Here is a 20,244-nt window from a genome sequence, read left to right on the forward strand (position 1 = left end):
ACCAGATCACAGACTCTAGGCTGTGGGAAGGTAACAGAGGAATCTTGGCATAAGAGGCCTAGAGGGTCAAAATGTCAGAGACTGGAACCTGTCCCCAGCAGGATTCATTCCTCTGTACCACGCTTCCAAAGGGAGGTTCATGCTTAGGTCTTTGAATGGAGAATCCTTCGAGAATGTTCCCTCCCCTGTCTCTGTGTCTTCCCCGTTTTCATGCGTCCCTTCCTTTGGAATGCATCAGTCTGGATTTCTTTACCCTCAGCTTCATGAGAGGCCTTCTTCCTCCCATCGCCCCCCCCAGAAGCAAAGGTGGGATCTTTGGTCCCCCCACTTCCTGTAAATTACAAAGCTTCATTCTTTGTCCAGATAGCATTAGAAGGGCTTGTTGGCTTGGCTGCGGTAGGCTGAGCAGAGTGTGTTCTGGTACCAATAACTACAGCCCATTTCCTCATTGTTCACCTAGGAAGCAAGCACCTTTGGCCAAAGCGAGAGAATTCCAGAAGACAACACAGTTTAATGTCAAGTGAAGAACGGAGAATCCTAGAGGTAACATGGACTCCACTTCACCTGTTACTAAGCCCTTGTATTATTGTGTTAAAGACACTTTGACTTCTTCCTGCACCTAACTGACAAGCGTTTTCCTGCCCTGTGTACTTACTGTAAGTGTCTGGTACGCTCGTGTTGCTCTCCGGAGAGTCAGGCACTAGTTCTGAGAATTTCCTTCTATTTAGCTACACCAATGTCCACAGATATGAGGATCAATGTCCAGGCTGTTTCTGTTTCATTCATTCTCCCACTAGAGAATGCAAAGAAGTATAAGACATGGACGAATAACTTGAGCTTATGCAGATTGGAAAGATGTACTAGCAAAAATTCTTAGCTATTGCAACTGGCAGAAAGCCAGCTGAGACTAACCGGGATGAGAAAAAGGATTCATTGATGTAAATGTTAAGTTTGAGGACAGTACCTTTAGCTCCAGGCATGGCTGGGTCCAGAGGCATCGAGCAATATCCCCACCCCCACCGCCCCCGTATCTCGGCTCTGCCTCCCTCAGTTGGCTTCCTTCTCATGTTAGCACCGTGGCTCTGGTGGTCTCAGGACTGACTATTATAGTTCCTAATCCCTCTTGGACGATGGTTCTAGAAGTGATCTCAGTTTAGGGGCTCTTAGGGAGGGGGTGATTTCACTGATTTGCTAAATCTGGGTCTTATGTCCAATTTATGTGGCCAGGCTAACCCATCTCAACCGCAGGGCTGGAACAGAATTACCTTAGAAAAGAGGAGAGGAAATGGCTCAGGAAGGAACGCTGTGGAGATAACAGATCTCTGTGTTCACTCTAGGAAGTATGGTAGACGAATTGGAAACAATAAGCAATACCAGCTGGTGTGTAATTAAATACTGAAATGCAGAACCTAGAAGGGCAGTGTGGAAGGAGCTTCTAAGAAGAGGGAAATCGCAGAGAAATGAGGATAATCAGAGACCGTTTCATACAGAGGGGCTCTTCGACCTGAATTTTAGAGAAAACTTTCAGGCAGACAGTGGTTAATAGAAGAAACAGAGATGCAGGTAGGGAAACAGAGTGGGGAAGCCTGAGACAGTGAGAGTTCATCTCAAGGCAACAGCACGGCTCATCCCAGACAAAAGATGGTAGAAGGCACAACTCCTTACCTTGGCAGTTTGTCTGTCAGCAAATTTACCTGCGATGGTTTACTCGGTGTTTGCCCGGCTTCCCCCAACTGAATCAAAGCACTGTTTTGCATCTGGGGGATCTGAGACCTATTAAATGATGGAGGCTTTGGTGACCGCGGAAGGGAGTGGAGAGAGTTCAGGATTAGCCTCCTTTCCTTGGCAAAGCAAGGGACCGCCTAGGAGGAAGGGAGGCTCCTTCCTCCTCAGACCCCTTCCTTACCTGCTGACAGGTGCCTGAGATTGCATCAAGAAGATAATGCTCATGAAATGACTTACGTGCCCATTCCTGGAGAGAGGGGACTCTGTGACAAATTCTTTCACGTTATGACGTTTATGAATGAGATCAGATCGTTGGGGAGTCAGACTAATGAGGTGAGTAAAGACCTGGAATGAAATAAATACGGGAAACGAAAGGTAGGTGTCTGAGGAAGGGGGGAGTGAGCTCAGAAAGAGGAGGACGCCTTAGTCAGGGACAGACTGCCTACTTTCCCTGCCAGGGAACGGGTGCTGGTGGCGTGGGGAGGCGTGTTGGGTGCCTGACACATCCGTGTCCTTCTGTGTTGTGACATGACAGAAGCTCCCCTTAGAACCTGTGTTCTGGAAAGCAGCGTGTTGGTTTGCAGGCAGTCCCATTTTATATGCTGTGTGTGTGTGTGTGTGTGTGTGTGTGTGTGTGTGTGTGTGTGTGTGTGTGTGTGTGTGTGTGTGTGTGTGTGTGTGTGTGTGCTGTGTCGTGTTATCTCAAGAAATGTCTCTTTTGCGCGTCGAGTCACGTTCGGCCGGGGAGGAGTGTCACGGTCTGACGGGTGTCTCAGTCTCGTCCATGGCACACGGCTCAGCAAGGGAACGGAATAAGCAGGTAGAGCCGCAGAGTGGGAGGCAGTGGTGGGTCTCCGGCCTGCCTCGGGCGTGATCATGAGGAAGCCTGTGCTCCTGGGGGGCCTTTGTCACTTGCTCTGCGCTGCACTCCCGTGTTTATTTTGGGAGCAACGGAGTCTCAGAACCCAGCATGACACTTGCATGACAATTTATTTTTAAAGGGGTTATAAATATGGAACTCGTTGAGCGAGAGATCAGAGCTCTTTGGGTATGTTTCATAATCAGTTACCAGCACCCTCCCTCTCTCTAAAATAAGCGAGATTACATTTTAGTGCAATTTGAATTAGTGATTTCATTTTTATTAAATTATCAGCATTTTCTTTGCTGGCATGTGAGACACACTCCCAATGGTCATCTGTTGCGAAGCCGTGCTAAGAGGCCTGGCCCAGGTGCCCCAGAGTGAGTCCTTCTTACTGTGGCTCACTGTGGCTTTCTCATTTTTTGAAAGGAAGAACTCCCAGTTCTTGCTATAAACATTCCTTTCTAATATCATGATCAGAGAGCCTGGTAGAGCAGAAGGAAAAAATAAAAGGCAGAATGATGGAAGTAGGTATATTTTGCATAACTTTCTGTGATGGAGACTATGGGCTTGAGAGTTAGAGATGGTGAATGGGTTCCATTCCAAGATCAATCATTTACTACTAACCTCAGGCAAATTACTTAACTCTCTGAGTCAGAGCTTCCTTATTTATAAAATGAGCATGATACTTTCCTCCTCATGAAGCTGTTAAAACACTGAAAAGACACGATATGTAAACACTAAGCAGATAGTAGTCACTTAGTAAGTTAGTTTTCGCCAGTTCATGTTAGTCTCCTCCTTTACTTAAAGCAGAGGCAGCTTGTGAAAGAGATACAACATTGAGTTCATTTGGGGAAGTAGTGTATATTAGTCAGGATAGGCTAGATTGTGCTGCGGTAACAAACAATCCCCAAATCTCAGTGAGTTATAAAGCAAAGGTTTATTTTCTGTTCATGCTACAGGTACATTGTGGGTCAATTACATCTTTCTTCTTCACTGTGGGGTCCAGAGGGACAGAAGAGCCTCTACTGGGATATACTAATCGTGGTGATAGAGGGAAAGAAGCTAATGAAACATGAGCTGGCCCTTTTATCTGAAGTGACCCATATCATTTTGCCCACCTTTCATTGGCTAAAACAAGTCACATGGCTAAACATGTTATCGATGGGGGCAGAGGAGTAGAGTTCTTTATCCCTTTGTGGCCAGTTATTGACAGCATGGTCTAAAACTGAGGTCGAAGCCAGGACATCTCATGAGAATCATGTACATAGATGAGAAAGCCCTAAGGAATCAAAATCTTGTCACAGGCCCACAAGTACACATTTTTGCTCCTTTCCACAGGTAATTCTGGTGTACACCTGTCTGGTTAAAGCCACTGTACTAGAAGATTCAGGTTGACCTAAAAAAAAAAATCAAGAAAATTAATTAGCTGATCAGTTTTGGGGCAAAAGTGTTAAAAAAAAAGAGAAAATTCGGCCCTTTTTTCTGTCTTACAAATCTTTATTTCTTCATCATTTTTTTCTGTTATACTTTTATTGAGTTGTTCCACGGCCTCCTTATTTATAATTTAGGAAGCAGATGAATTGAATGCTTTATGTTTCTCCAGGGAAAGTAAAGAACTAGGTTGCTTTTCATTTGTTTGTGGCCCTCCATTGATTTTTCAATGGGTCAGTGCAAACAGCGTCACTACCTTTGACTTAAATCTTCCTGGGACACATGCGGATGGAGACTGAAAAAGAGTCAGACCTTGATTAGCCCTTTGCTTTGGGGTCTCTGTACCTTCTGCTGTAGAGATAGTCTCCAGTTAGCTTTTCATTGTGAGTCAGTCAGGAATATTGGCTTTACCTTCCCAGCATACTCATTTTTCCTGCAAAGTGGTACAAAATAAGGCTATGAAAGAAAACCACTGAGCATGGGGGTATGAGGCAGGAGGGCACAATAAAGAGGCAAAAGAGCATGTCTTGACTGAGTGCCCTTACTTCAGATTGCCTTTTGGATGACGGTGTTTCTTTAATCTTCATTAATCACATCCTCAGGTCCTTTGACCAAAAGAGGGGCCTGAGACAGCACCTCCCCAATCCAGCGGGGGACGAGACCCAACCCAGATGCCAGCCCTTGTAGATGTTTGTGAAGGTATCTCACTGAGGGGAGGGGCTTGACAACAAGTGTTTTCTTGGATCTACAGAACACATCAAAGTTCGTGACTACAAAGGGCCTGCAGTGGGATTATTGGAGTCGGTGTGACGTCTCCCAGGCTGGTGCTTACTCTGGGGTTTGACTTATTCATCTCATGTGGAAAAATGAGAGGCTGAATTGCAGAAAATTGAAGCAAATATTCAAATACCTTTGAAGCTGGGGGCTCGCCAGTTGCGGGACCTTGATCTAGCGTTGCTTTGTTCTTGCATCCTTCACAGTTGACTCCCTTCGTGTGTTCAGACGCCTGGGGGTGCCTGACAGGGCTGACCCTGTGTCTTGGCAGAAGCTCTTTGCACTGAGATGTCAGAGCAGCGGAGAGGTCCCTCAGCCCCCTCTGCGTGCTGTCAGGTGAATGGCTGACAGTTGGAATTCCACAAGCTGAAATATTTTTTTGGCTTAAGTTTTCAGTTTTTGTTAAAATGGAAATGCCTCTGGGAGGAATCAGATCTCATTTTATGTGGGGTGTGTGTGCGTGCACGCGTGTGTGCGTGTGAGTGCCTTTTGAGAAAATAAAATATAGTGCTGGGCAAATTATAATAATGTTCTCTAAACGCTTGCTGATGTTTTTCCTGAGAGAGTGGCACAGGCGGCTGGCTCCTCTCCCACTATGTAGTTCCATCACTGGGAAGCAGCTGCCCACGGTCTTCCTTCTACCATGCTCTCTTGGATGTAAGTGTGGCATGTGATTGAGTTCTAGCCAATCAAATGTGATTGGAAATTGTCAAGCAGAGTACCCTGCTCAGATCTAATTCACCAGGCTAAGGAGCAGGAGCTGGAACTGAAGAACACCTGGCCGGAGAACAGGCTTAGTGGCCGGCAGCCCCAAGCCAACTATGGATTCTGGAACTCTGGACCTGACCGCCCCTAGGACTTCCTGCAGCCCAGATGGCCCCCAGCTTCATCTCTGGGACCCCAGCTGCTCCAAGCCCAGGATCTCTTTCCCTGAGGACCTAGCCCTCTCCTCTGAGAGAATGAACATAGTTGATAGGTTTTTCTTAACAAAAGTTAGAAAATTCAGCTCCTTTCTGTCTTGGATCTGGTAAAGACTCAAGTGATGCCTCAGAAGGGGCCCTGAGTTCGTGGATGGGAGTTTTGCTCCCTGCTGGGTATGATGAAGTGTTGAACCCCTCCCTCCACCTTTTTCTCAAACCAGGGATGTCTGTTGAAATAAAACATTCAGTCTGGGGGAAAAAAATAGATATTAATGAAAGTGAAGTCAGGGGAGGACTCCAACTACATGGAGGAGAGCAAAGGTCATCACTGTGCCAGCCACCAGGAATGGACGTTCAGACATTCTGCCCACTGCATCTTGGTATTGGCCTTGCCAGGGAAAACACAAGGGAGCTGAATGCTGGATATAACAGTGCTGTACTCGCATAGAAGAGAGCAGAGCAAGATCAGCTCCCCACGGTCACGGTTCCCCACGGGCAGGGAGTCTCTCCTGGCAGCCCAGCCTGAGCAGCTGGCAAATGCACACCCCTGCAGTGAAAGGCATTCACGTGAGGTCAGAAAAGATGGGGCTGGGGGAATTTTTAAGGTGCATGAAAAGGTCAGGGGTTGACGGAAGCTACTTTTTCCTTATAGTCTCAGCAGGTCTGAGTAAGCCATGACTATCCAACAGATATTCATTGATGCCCTGGGGACAGAGACAAAAGATGTATAATAGGAATTAGGCACACAAACTGGCAATCCCTGCATGGTGAGTTCTAGAATTACAGGAGTTTAAGGGGGAGACATCAGTTGCAGACTTGAGAAGTGACCCCACGCTAAGTTCTGAAAAGTGAATAGGAGGTAGGCGGATAAAAGAAGGGGCAGTGAGGGTGTGTGAATGCACTGAGCTGTGGAAAGGGAGGTTTCTCTCAAGCCACCTGCGTCTTCTCTGCTGGGCCTGGGGACGGAGGAACAGTGCGTGAGAGACTCCCCAGACTGAGGTCAGCCAACACCTTCCTCATGCTGCTGATTAGAGGCTGAGCCGGTAGGAAAGTCCTTGCACAGTCACCCTCATAGACATCCTTCCGTGCACACCTGTACCTCCACAGAGGCTAGGCTGATGGCCCGGAAGTAGGAAGTCTCATCCAGCTCCCACGGGGTACAGAGCTCAGTGAACAGCCCTCATTAGTCCACCTGAGACCCTAACTCTTTTTCAGAAGCCTAAGTCAGGAGCAGTGACCACACCCACGGACTCAGGTGAGGGGTGATGACGGGATGATAATAGGGACCTGAGTCTCAGATTCGGGCAGCGTTTTTCCGTGTGCACTGAGTCTTTCTCCAGCTTGCAGTCAGCCCGCCTCTGCTGAGACACCTGCGTATTTAAATCGCAGTCACAGCTTCAGCTCTGTCAGTAGGAGTGTCTAGTTCTGATGGCTGCCTGCCTGCATGCACATCCCAAGTCCAGGTTAGACCCAGGCTTTTGCACTGCCTCCTGGCCTGGATTTTACCAAAGACAGAAGCAAGCCCATCTCTTTCCTCTGGTCATCCCTTCCTTGTCTCTCCGTCTGCTCCCTGGGAGCCCAGGCAGTTCACCAGTACGTTTCCCAGCCTGATCCACCATCAAGCAGACTTAGGAAGCATGTGCCCCAAGGACCCCGGCACTAGCAAAGACAGAGTTTTTTGGTTTATTGAAGTATTTCTCATGCATTTCCTCTTCTTACCCACAGGAACATGATACTGGAGACTTCATTTACTCAAGGGCTAAATGCCAGAAAACTTGGAAAAAAAGTCTGATGGTGTGCTTTTAGCAGGAACAAAAGCATTACTGCAAAGGTCTTTGGGATTTCTGACTTACTACTTGAGGGAGGAAGAATTTAGGGGACATAGACTCAGGAGTTGCCCATTCCTAAAATCCTCCCTCATAGTTTGAATTCCCCTGAAGAAGGTCTAGCACAGAGTGTGTGGTTGTGTCTTGAAATTCAGTAGAGAAATGGAGTGGATGTCTGGAGTGGGTGGGACCTGGACAAAAGTGTTCGTTTGCTTTTTTTTTTTTAAGAGACTAAACTAGAGCGTATGTGTATATTGGGAATGAGTCAGGCAGGAGGGAAAATAATGATGCAGAGGAGGGGACAGTTGCAGGGGCAAAGGCCTTGAGCGGCAAGGGGCAGTGATGTCACACGTACAAGTGTAGGAGCTGGCCTCTGATGGGAGGAGGGACAATGAAAGGAGGAAGAGAACAAGGAGGCGTGTTCAGGTGGCTTTACATGGTCAGGTGGATCTCAAGGGGGGGGGGGGGGAGATGCAGGTGCTTCTGTCTCAGAGCTTCCAGGCTCTCAATGCCTTTGCGGGGAGGTACCAAGTAGTGAGGTTAGTGACTGGGGGACATGCACTGGAGAGCTGAAGATAGAGAAAAGATGTGAAGTATCTCCGGAGACTGTAAGGGGAAATTACTGGGGCCTTTTAGTAGGATTCAGTGTCTAGTGCTTAATCAGGATTTATGTCATTAGATTAAGGTGACTTGACGTAATATACATCTGTTTCTCCCCCACCCCCCACCTCTGGAAACATTCAGCTGTTAGAAGGTTTGAGGCATACAGATATTTCAGTTTGACAAGGATCGGGGTTTTTCTAGGTAAGTGCAAACTGGAGAGGAGGCAATGGAGCTAAAGGTGGTTTCAGTAGAAGGCTCAGAGAGGTTACTTGATTCATCTCAGATCACACAGCAAGTTAACGGCAAAAGCCCAAAACGTAAACCCACGTCTGCTACTTCCCCGTTTTCACTCCCTATCAGGGCTCTGGCACTATAGGCTGGATAAGAGGGAAGGGAGACAATGAGGGGTGATACTGATCAGCCAGAAGTATCTGGTCTGGTATTATTATTGTTATTTTGTTATTATTTTGAAAGGAATTCTTCATTGCAAATATTGTGCCAAATAAACCTTGATAGTTAATAGATACCAGTGTTTAAAAAAAAATAACCCCCATGTGTGTTTGTGGTCAGGGAGGACTGTTGTATCTCACCCAGGAGCATTGATTAGAGGGTGTGCCCCGGGCAGGGAGAAGCCTAGGCCACACAGTTCGTAGACAGACAGGGAGGCATGAAGTCATCACATGCTTTATGGGAAAACTCATGAAAACCTCAAGCCTTCTGTAACACCGATTAAAAATAATTTAAATCATCCATATTTTATTAGAAAATGTCAGTGGCTATGAGTAAATCAATTTCAAATGGATTTTATTTGTATAAAGTTAGTATTTTAGAAAGTGAATTTATGGCTCACAATTACCTCTTCCAATATGAGACTGTTGTGATATTAGTAGTAAACGTATTCTGATAGAATCTATCATTAATCAAATGTTCCCAAGTTGAAGGCCTAATCTTGTCTTATAAGATTAAATAAAAAGACCCAAAGGATGCTTTTCAAGGCCTCAGTCGAGGAGGAGGAACTGGTGACATAAGAGGACATTTGACAGTTTTTTTAACTTCCTGGAGTCTGAAACCAGGTTTGTTTGAGGAACCCCCCACCTCATGAGTCACGGGAGGGGACAGAATCTTCCTCCTGCTTGAGAAGGTGGCAGGGTAGCAAACTGCAGAGGCCAGATACTTCCCTAGTCTCCTTTGCGGCCAGTGTGGGCTTGTGATTCTGGCTCAGTCAATAATCAGATACGCCCGCCCCAGAATCGTTTGCTAAGGAAGCACAGAGAAGGCAGCGGAGAATCCATCCAGGCAGCACAGGAGATGGTGGAAGCAACTCCAGGTCTAAGGCCGGTGGCGGGGAGAGGGCATGGTGGCGTCCAGTGTGCTTCAGCTGTAGCCGGGGTGTCACTGTCAGTCAGTCATACGTAGGATAACAGCACATCCTGGTTTGCTTGGGACAGTCCCAGTTGTTGCCTGTGGTCTTGTGTAATTATTGATAGAATTCCCCTTTGTTTGTAAACTAAGCCATATGGCCATTTCGGACATAATAAAAGACCTTTAGATCTTCAACCTTTTCAAAGATTTTTCCCTTTATACCTTCTTGCTTTGAAATTGGGCTCTTTCCCGAGGGCACATCTTTATCCTCATCCGTCCCCAGAGGTGGCTGTCTTCCCTCCTACACTCCTCAGTCCTCGGGGCCTGGAAGGAGAGCGCTTGCCTTCCTTATCACCCTTGCTTCTTATCACTACTTCCAAACCACCCCTTTCCAGTGTAATAACCCTAGTACTTTCTCACCATCGGTTACCTTTCTCGTGTCTCCTTTATTGTTGCTTATTGTCTTCGTGGACTTGAACCCCATGGGTCATTGTTATCATCATTCCTTGTACACCATCAGCTTCTCTTGATCTTTCTCCCTCTTACGTGCTTGCCTGGCAGAACCTTAACCCTGATTCTATCTAATGGCAAGCTTGAGATCAGGTGAGACGAAACCAACCAGCAATGCTGTGACAGAGCTTGCTAATTTTCGACTCTAGTAACCCTTTCTCCTCTTTTTTTTTTTTTCCTTTAGGAGAATCACACCTGAATTTTAGCTGGATTCATGGTTGCATGGAGAAACTTCTGCCCATTGAGATGTAAGCAGAGCTGTTTTATGAAATTTTAGGGAAATGTTTACAAAGAAACGGTATGTGTGTGAGTGAGAGAACCTCTTTAATTTTTTTCCCTCTTGTTGTCTGGAATGTGGATGTGAAGGCTGGCACCTGAACAGTTGTTTTGGGCTATGTGGTTGCATGTTAAGGATGTAGAGTGTGAGTCCTAATGATCGTGATGGTCATAGTGTGATGTAAGCCTAGACCGCCTATCTCTGGACCCCTTACAAGAGAGAAATGAACTTCTCTTTTGGTGTGCTAGGCAGAATAATCGTTCCTAAAGATATCCTTATCTCAAAAGTCTATGAATCTGTACCCTTACATCGGCAAAAGGGACTGGGCAGAGGTGATTAAATTAAGGGCCTTGTGATGCTGAGAGGAGCCTGGATTATTCAGGAGGTCCAATTCAGTCTCCTGTACTGAAGAACTTAAAACTGAGAACTTCCCCAGCTGTAATCAGTCAGAGAGATGTCATGTTTCAGGCTCTGAAGATTGAGGAAGATGACACAAGATAAACAGGGCAGACGTCCTTCAGAAGCTGGGAAAGGCAACAAAATGGATTCTCCTCCAGAGTCTCCAGAAATAACTACGACCCACCAACACCTGATTTTGACCCTCAGGACCCACTGTGGACTTCTGACCTACAGAATCGTAAGTTAATATGTTTCCGTTGTTTTAAGCCACTACGTTTGCGGTACTTTGTAACGTCAGTAATAGAAAAGTAACACACCATGTGGTTTATGCATTGCTATTCTGTATTTACACGATACTCACAACCATATTTAATCTCAAATAATACACACACTGAGGGATTTTAATTGAATCCGGACCACTAGCCTCCAGGGGGTTGTTGGAACTACCCTGACGTCCTGCTCTGTTTCCCCAGGTAACTCATTCTCAGTCTTCAGATGTCGTTTTCTCTGTTCTTCAAACCTCAAACATCTCCTCCCCATAACTCACACTCAGTCAGTGCCTTGGCTTCTTATTTTATTTAGAAAATAGAAGCAATGAAGAGGGGACCTCTTCGTGCTCCCACCACCAAATATACTGACCTACTCACATATACCCTTTTACTGAGCCATCTTTCCCTTTATAATGGACAACGCAGTGCAGACCCTTCACATGGCGCTGTGTTCCTTGCCCTCACCCTCCTCCAAGACGTCTTGCCTTCAGTTGTACTCTCTTGCTCCAGCATCATCAACAGTTTCCCTCTGTTGGATCACTCCTGCCCTTTTTTTGCTGCGTTTTCTGCTTTGACATGGACAGGAGGAATGAGAGGGGTGTGTGTGTGTGTGTGTGTGTGTGTACATGTGTACATGTGAACGTGTGCACAGAGGAAAGCTACCTATAAATCTTAGTATTTGTTCTCTGAGGCCTTAACTGTAAAATCAATTCGTATCAACAGATGTTTATTTATAATCTATAAAATGCATATTTATGTAGTAAGGTGTTATGAGGCTGTAAAGTAATATGTTTATCACAAGTCCTAGATTATTCGGAGAAGCTCTGATATAACATACTTTTACTTCCCGTCTCCATAACTACATCTAACGCTGTCAGCCTAAATACCTAACTGGGGGTTCCCAAAGGGTTACATCTGTCTGTTAGATAAGAACGCTCTCTGTGAATTCGTTTGGGGCTGTCACACGTGAAATGATGAAGGACGGAAGATGCAACATGAGGAGGCAACGTGAATGGGTGAGACTGGGAGTGGGAGGGTCTGGTTCCCCTGGAGCGGTGGGCTCGTCCCGTCCAGGGCTGCGTGTGACCAGTGCTAAACCATGAGTGCTTGTGGTCCGGGGGCTGCGGTTTGGCTCAGACTGTCCCACGGTGGAGGCAGGCATCCAGCTCTGTTAGCAACTGCCACTGGTCCTCCAAAGTGGCTGCACTATTTTGCACCCCCAACAACCACGGAGAGAGCCACACTTACTCCACACCCTTGTTGAGACCCGTAGTGTCAGTCTTTCTCATTTTTAGGCATTCTGGTGGATGCGTCGTGACCTCTTACTGTGGTTTTAATTTGCGTTTCTCTAATGAGCCGTCGTACTGAGCCTCTTCTTTGTAGGTTTGTTGTCTGTTGGTGTATCTTCTTTTGTGAAGTGCCTGTTAAAATCTTTCACCTGTATTTTTTTTTTAATTTGGAGACAATTTACTGCTGTTTTTTATTTTGACACCTTTATTGTGATGTAATTCCTGTACAGTAAGCTACACATATTTCAGATGTACAATTGGGTGAATTTTGATAGATGTATACGCCTATGAAACCACCACCACAATCACTATAGCTAACATTTCCATCCCTCCCCAAGAGGGGCAAATTTCAAACTCCTGATTTATCCCTTCCCACCTCCTTTTATCCACTGGGAACCATAAGTTTGTTTTCTATGTTTGTGAGTCTGTTTCTGTTTTGTAGATAAGTTCATTTGTGTCCTTTGTCTCAGATTCCACTTGTAAGCAATATCATATGGTATTTTTCTTTCTCCTTCTGGCTTATTGGGCTGTTTGTCTCATAATTGCTTTGTAGAAGTTCTGTATATATTCTGGATACAAATCTGCCATGTAAGCCAGGAATACTTCTGAATGCAAATAAAGAACTTGACTAGTGGTGACTTAAGGAGTCACAACCTCAATTAGCTGATTAAACAAAAAGTCCAGAGCCAGGCAGTCTGTGTTTTACTAAGCAGATCTGCCATCCTTGGCAGTTTGGCCTTCATGCTTGTGCTTGCAACCTCATGGCTGCAAGATGGCTGCCACTGCTTCAGGTGCGAGGCCTGCATTCAAAGGCAAGAATCAGTGAGGCAACCAGGGAGGGAACATGAAAAGGTCCTTGTATGATTGCTCCTTCTTTCAATGGAGATAACCGTTATTTCCCAAACTTCCTTTGAGTTCTGATTGGCCACACACACCAGCAGCAGGAAGGCTGGGAAAAGAGCATGAGGCAGGGATATATCCTAGTCCTGACTAGTGGTGTATACAGTCATGACTGCATTAGGCAATCATCATTCATGCCCTGGGACTGGGCACATTGCAGATGTCCAGGTACTATTAGTTAGAAGAGAGGGCTGACTGCCAGGTGGGCACCTAGCATGCAACATTAAAGCCCCCAAAACTGTATGTTACTCTCTGATTCAGTGAGGGAGCCTTGGAAAGTTTTGAGAAGTCTTGGAAAGCTTGCGGACAACTAGAGGTATTAGAGAAAAAAAAAAATCAGAAAGCCAAACTGACTTAAAAGCACAAAGCAGCAACAACAACACAGACTTCCATTGTCTGATCTCAGAGAAGCCCTTCTGGCTTGAAGAGCTAAATCAGGTTGTCAGTTCTGATCGCATTTCACTGCTGCAGTAGGAAGGCAGGATTCATCCCTACATTGTCCAGGGGAGCAAGGCCAGGTGAGATCCTGTAGGAGGGTTGAAGGCAAGTGGGGGTGAAGGGTCCATGCCTCTGTCTGCATCTCCTCTGAGAGTCGAGCCCAAGACAAGGACACTTTAGGAAGTGCATTTGGGAAGTGATCCCAGGAAACAGGAGGGAAGGACTGGGGGAAGGCAATGCAAAAGCTCATTAAGGGTTAGTCATTTCTGGCCCTTGATTGTACTGGGAGCCTCTGCGGAGCTGAATTGACCACAGGGCGGAATTGCTGTCCACCTCATGTGGCCCCACCTTGACTGTTACACATGCAAATTCCTGGGCCCCACCCTGACCTCCTGAATCAGAATGTCTGATGGGGAGGGGCCAGGATATCATATAATAACAAACCCTTCAGGTGATCCTTATGCATGTTGACATTTGAGAACCAGTGATCTGCCCCGTACAGAGAGCATCTATCAATTGGCTCACATCCCCCAGTGGCCAAACCGCATGGGGTTAACATCCTTCTACTTTAAGTTTGCTTGTGCAGCAGTGCGCCCCTCAACACCGGTCAGAGAAGCTGTGGTGGACGGCAGGAGGTTTTCAGTGCAGCTGAGGCAAGGGCAGTCCACAAACACTCCCAGGATACTGGTTTCTAGCAATGGCGGAGGAGAGGATGGGCCAGAAGGTTGTGATAGGAGATGTCTGAGAGAGGAGAGCAGAATAGGCCAGTTTTTATCTGACAGCTCCTTTAATACCCAAACTTCATGGAGGAAGCCAGGAAATCACTTTTCTAAAGCATTAAGCTCTTTATAAAGGGCCTGAAGCTCCCAGAAGGAAATACACTGTATAATTGCACAGGACTTTAGGGTACAGAAAACATTAACAAGACACATGAGAAACAGTAGCTATTTATGCAGAAGTAGATCCTGGAGGCAGGTGGAGTGTTTCCATCTGTTGAAAGCAGCTTCGGTGATGTCTCCCTATTGGGATCAAGTTAAAGAGAACGGATTTTTCACTTTATTGGGGAAGAGCTTCTAAAAAGGAGATATTCATCACCTCTCCCTTGGTTTCTTTGGGAATTTAAACCTGCGCCGTTTTCCATCTCTGTTTTCTTTCATATCACCCCAGGAAATCTCCCACTTCTTTGCACACATTGCTTCCCTCCCCTAGTTTTCTCCTTTCTCCTTTGACCCTAAAAATGTCACTAGTGGTCATGATCTGATTTGAATTATCTGAAGAAAGAAAAAAAAAATGTAGCCTGCGAGGACCAGAATTAACATGGGTGGGTGGGCCGGGGATGATTAACTCAGCTGTGGAGTCAGGTGATGCATCCCACAAGTCCTTTGTGAGTAATGTTTATGTCAACACAAGACGTTTCCAGTTTTTATTCAGAAGTAGCATTAAGCTGGAGGGGCAATGGCATGAGCTGCAAAAAGATGGAGGCAGAGAACGTATCTGCAGGCTTTCTCTGCTGTGGGTGAGAGGTGCTTTAAAACTCAATTAAAAGAGTTACAGCCACTGCAATTTGGAATTTATGAGTCTGTGTGTATGGAGATTTCCCTGGGGAGAAATAGTCAACTTCTCCCTTATTTCCCCCACTTTAGGTCTTCCATTCCTGGGCACATCTCCTAAACACCCGTCGTATCTGGTGATGACCCCTTAGTGTATCTTTATTACTGGAGACTTGAAAGTGTTCACTACATAAGTCATGGCACGGACTGACTCAGTTTCAGAGCGACAGTGTTTTTCTCGCTCTCTCTGAAAGAAAAGATGGTAGAATTCCAGGAAGAAACAGTTCCCCAAAACTCTTAGATTCATCTTCCTAAAATGCATCTTTTCTCATGTTCCTCTGCAGTTCTAGGCTCTACAGTGAGTCTCTAATAAAATAACCTAATGCAGCCTAGGCCTCTGCCCTGCAGATCTAGGCAAAATTAATGCCAAACTTTGTACATTATAGGGCCCCCACGGATGCCCGTGGCCTATGAGCTGACACACAGGATGGGACTGTCAGATAAGACTCATCAGTTGGAGATCTTACCCAGTATCCAGTTGACTAATTCATTTCCAGGACACAGGCAGTCAACAGGCAAGAGAGCTCTGGAACATGAGGAGTGGTTCCCTCGATCCTTCCTTTCCCGCTTGGAGAAGCCTCTCTGGTCCAGAATAGGTGAGGTCTCTGAGTGAGATTGATGGGGATCCTCCCACAAAAGTATGTTCATTTTGCCCCCAGAGAGTGGTACAACCCAAGGGCCGTTCTCTGGGGGCCAGGCCTCCTACCCTGGGTACTGCTTACTGAGGGGGATCCTTGACTAGGACACCTTACTAAAGGCACTGGGAAGGTGGAGTCTTTCTCCTAGCTCTGTTTGTCCTGAGTTTCATCTTCCCTTTGAAATGCTTCTCCATCCATTACTGTTTCCCTTTTCTAGCTGGCTTCTGGTAAGTGGGCAACATTTCTTACAGTTATAGTCAGAATGAAGATGGATCTCATTCTTTTAGTTCCTTTTATCACAACTGAGGCAAGTCAGATTGCAAAATGGACCATTCGTTCACAAATGAGACAAACAGGGACAGACAGGGAGAAGGTTCTGAAATTATCTTTTCTAGCTCACTTTCAGCCCACAGTTTATTTCACCTCCCCAGTCCTGTCCTAGGAAGCAGGAGTTTATTATGGTCTAGCCTCCATGGCTGGCTTCCTCCAGTCTCTTGGCTCCATCAAATGGTCCACAGGCCCAATAGTGCAGCATGGGCCCCAAGCCTCACAGTCAGAGAAACAGAGAGTCCTCTCTCCCCGTCCCCATCACTTATTTTTCTAGGGCTACTTGCATGGCCCACTGGGAAGTCATCTCTAAGGAGCAGTCCCCTTCCCCTATTTACTGGCAAATCTGTTGAGATTAAAAAGCGAATGTCACTAGGAATAGACTTACCATATGACCCAGTAATCCCACTCCTGGACATATATCCAGAAGGATCCTACTTCAAAATGACACCTGCACCCCAATGTTTGTAGCAGCACTATTTACAATAGCCAAGACATGGAAACAGCCTAAATGCCCATCAACAGGTGACTGGATAAAGAAGATGTGGTATATTTATACAATGGAATACTACTCAGCCATAAAAACTGACAACATAACGTCATTTGCAGCAACATAGATGTTCCTGGAGGTCATTCTAAGTGAAGTAAGCCAGAAAGAGATAGAAAAATACCATATGAGATCACTCATATGTGGAATCTAAACAAAACAAAACAAAACACAAATACAAAACAGAAACAGACTCATAGACATAGAATACAAACTTGGGTTTGCCAAGGGGGTGGGGGGTGGGAAGGGGCAGACTGGGATTTCAAAATGTAGAATAGATAAACAAGATTATACTGTATAGCACAGGGAAATATATACAAGATCTTGTGGTAGCTCACAGCAAAAAAAACTGTGAGACAATGAATATACGTCTGTTCATGTATAACTGAAAAATGGTGCTCTACACTGGAATTTGACAAAACATTGTAAAATGACTATTACTCAATTAAAAAAAAAGCGAATGTCCTCCATATTTTGATGTTACACCTTTTACACCCAGGGAATCCTTTGGAACTTAAAAGAGGCCCAACAATTTGATGCCAAAACAAAACAAAATTACTCAAACACCCAGAGCTATGGTGGAAGAAACTTTATCTGGAAGTCTGCACATTACAATCTCTGAGCAATAAAATGATTCTAGAAAAAAATTAAAAACAATTTCCTCTATTTTAAATCTTACCACTGTTGCTGATTGATTTCACAGTCGAGCTCCCCCCAGGATGTGACTGATCAGCCTGCGACTCCATAGTTGTTCAGTCTGACAGATGTTTTGGCAGGCAGATACTCTTTTTGAATAATAATTTTGAAAACATAAATGATCTTTCTTATTCCTTAATTCTATACAGGAAGTAAATCACAAAACTGGACCACAGCTCTGTTAGGTTCCGAGTTTAGTTTAAAGTTTAGTTGATCAAAAAAGTTCCACCAAAAGAGACCGCCAGTACGAGTGGTAATAATTGACAAATATCCTGCATACCTCCCGGAGGGTTAGTAAGTCAACAATTACACACTCCCCAGTGTGAATTAATATAGTTTATCCTTTCTTTACGTGGGTTTGAGGAAGGGGGAGAAGACAGTGGTGCACAGAGGACTAAGGGGCACTGTCCGATGACTGCCGTCTTGATGTCTTCACAGGTGATCATGGTGTCTTTAATCTGCAGTTGTATCATGAATGTATAGTTGCACGCCTCCTTGCCCCTGCTCAAATATTATTGATGCAGCCCTGACACTTCTCTCTCTCCATTAGTGGGTTCAGGAAGCAACTTCCCCCCTTGCTAATTCATGCTGGAGGGTGATGAGGAAGTGAATTTCTCTCTAGCATCTCAGCCTGGGAATAAAATTTTTAGTGAAGCCTTGCTTTTACTTAGATTCCAGAAGCTGAGAATATTTTGCAGGTCTTGTGGATTTCGATAGAGCACAATTTTGATGCTGAGCACTTCCTGTGGATATCTGAGGCTGAGTCTGCTCTAAGGAGACCCCCAGCCTGGCCTCCCATGGGGATGTGCAGGGAGAGACGCCAGTAGTGAGAGGCTCAGATGCATCAGAACACAGGCTCCACGCTGCCCAGCTCATGCTAAGATATTAGGAGTCTTAAATCCGTCACTCTCTGTACTCAGTTCCCTATGGGACAGCCTTAGCCTTCTGGGAATAGGATGAGAACTCTGTCTTGGAGAGCACCTGTGGGATAACGTGTTTCCACAGAGACCCTAGATGGCGCCAGAGGTGCTGGGCTTGTTCAGAATTTGCAGTCAAGTCCTGTCCCAATTATTTCCTATTAACCACAACCAGAACTTACTCCATGGGATGTCAAAGATTCCATAAATTACACAGGCTGAGTGGGTGGGACTGGGGCATATGAGAGGAACAGGGGTAAGCTTCCTGTTGGCTGATGGCTATGTTGAATGCCTCGGGCTTAAGAGCAGACTGGAGAGATGGAGGCGATGATGGAAAGTGATATTGGCACTTCTCTGGCCCTGGACCAGGAAGCTTCTCTCCTGTGAGAGAGAAATCCATCACAGCCTTGGTTAATAAATTCTGCAATAAATAACTTTTGTGTAAGCAGAAAAATTACTTACATTTTTGGTTTAACTTCTTGGCAAACATCACATTCTATTTTTAAACAGCGTTGGTACCAATTTCGTGAGTCTCCAAAAGTTTTTGTTTTCAAACTCAGAGGTCCTCTTAAAAATATTTGAGATTTGCAGATACTAATTATATAAAATAGATAAACAACAAATTTCTTCTGTACAGCACAGGGAACTATATTCAATATCTTGCAGTAATCTATAGTTAAAAAGAATATGAAAATGAATATATGTATGTATTTGCATGGCTGAAACACTATGCTGCACACCAGAAACTGACACAACATTGTAAACTGACTCTATTTCTCTAAAAGAAATAACTTAAACCTATTTTTTTTAGTATCATGGCTTAAACTGGGTTTGTTTGTTTGTTTATTTGTTTTTGGACAAAATTTGAACCTCTGAAAGCTTAGTTTCAAGGAAAAAGCAAATCCACTAAGGATCAAGAGAAAAATAAGGAACAAAAGGGGCAGCAATATGATAGATGCAAGATCACTGACATAGATCCTGATGCTAGGATGTGTTTTAACTCTAAAGGACTCTCAGGAGGTGATGCTTATTGAGAAAAAATTCTGGACTGTACGTCTTTTAGTTGTGTCATCTTCATAACCAGTTGTGTGAGCATTTAATCTGAGTCCATAACTTCTTCGTGAAATGATGTAGCTGACCCATGGGATCATAGGAACCCCCTCTCTTCTCATTTACTAGAAATATGGACAATTCCTTTTACTTTGGATTTAAAATAACATAAATTTTGGAAAGACTTTACATTTAATTAAACTTACACGTGATAAAATACTTAGTTGTATTTAATCCATCAGTTTGATTTCCGCTGAACAGAACCTCTTAGCTAGGGTAAGTCCTTTGGATTTCCCATGACCCTTGACCTGAATAGTACATGATGAGGTGTGATGCTTTGCCATGTGAATGGAGGTAGGACAATGGAGTCATTAGCTACTTGGGACTTCCTTCAAGCAAGTCGGATGGTCCAGGGTTCATTCTCTCACCCAAACCACTGTATACCCCAGCTGGCTCTTGTGATAGGTGTCAACTCCTAGAATACACCTTCTGTGACAATGAGGGCCAGGACAGCCAGACACCTTCCGTTCTTTCCCTTTCACTGACTTAATCCGGGATGACGCAGAATGAGACCAGGGCGATTCTTTCCAGGGGAGGTGTACCATATTGGAAGATAAATCAGCAGCTTAGCTTTGTGACACATACCCCTCCCAGAGGAGAAAGCGTTGCCCTATACTCTTCCATATTGCTATTTACCAAAGACAAAAAGCCAGGTAGGATTCTTTATTGAGGGTGGGCCTCAGCATCATATAGAAGAGAGAGATCTTGGGCAGAAGTTAGATCAAGCGCCAGGTCTTAATAATTGATGAATCAACTTGAAAAACTCCCTTCCCATGCCTGGGCCCAGGATAATTTTTTTTCAATCATCAGATTT

General features: G+C 45.1%; 1 long non-coding RNA gene across 1 annotated transcript in view; it reads left to right on the forward strand.

Annotated features, from left to right (window-relative positions):
- Positions 1-1,947: 1,947 nt before the first annotated feature.
- The window catches only part of LOC135319511 (uncharacterized), a 120,072-nt gene continuing 101,775 nt past the window's right edge, over positions 1,948-20,244 (forward strand). Inside the window, exons 1-3 of the long non-coding RNA XR_010378159.1 lie at positions 1,948-2,058; positions 10,198-10,261; positions 10,759-10,927. This is a non-coding gene — a long non-coding RNA (uncharacterized LOC135319511). The remainder of the gene's footprint in view (positions 2,059-10,197; positions 10,262-10,758; positions 10,928-20,244) is intronic.

The sequence above is a fragment of the Camelus dromedarius genome, chromosome 28 (genome assembly GCF_036321535.1).
Source record: "Camelus dromedarius isolate mCamDro1 chromosome 28, mCamDro1.pat, whole genome shotgun sequence".
Taxonomy (NCBI): domain Eukaryota; kingdom Metazoa; phylum Chordata; class Mammalia; order Artiodactyla; family Camelidae; genus Camelus; species Camelus dromedarius.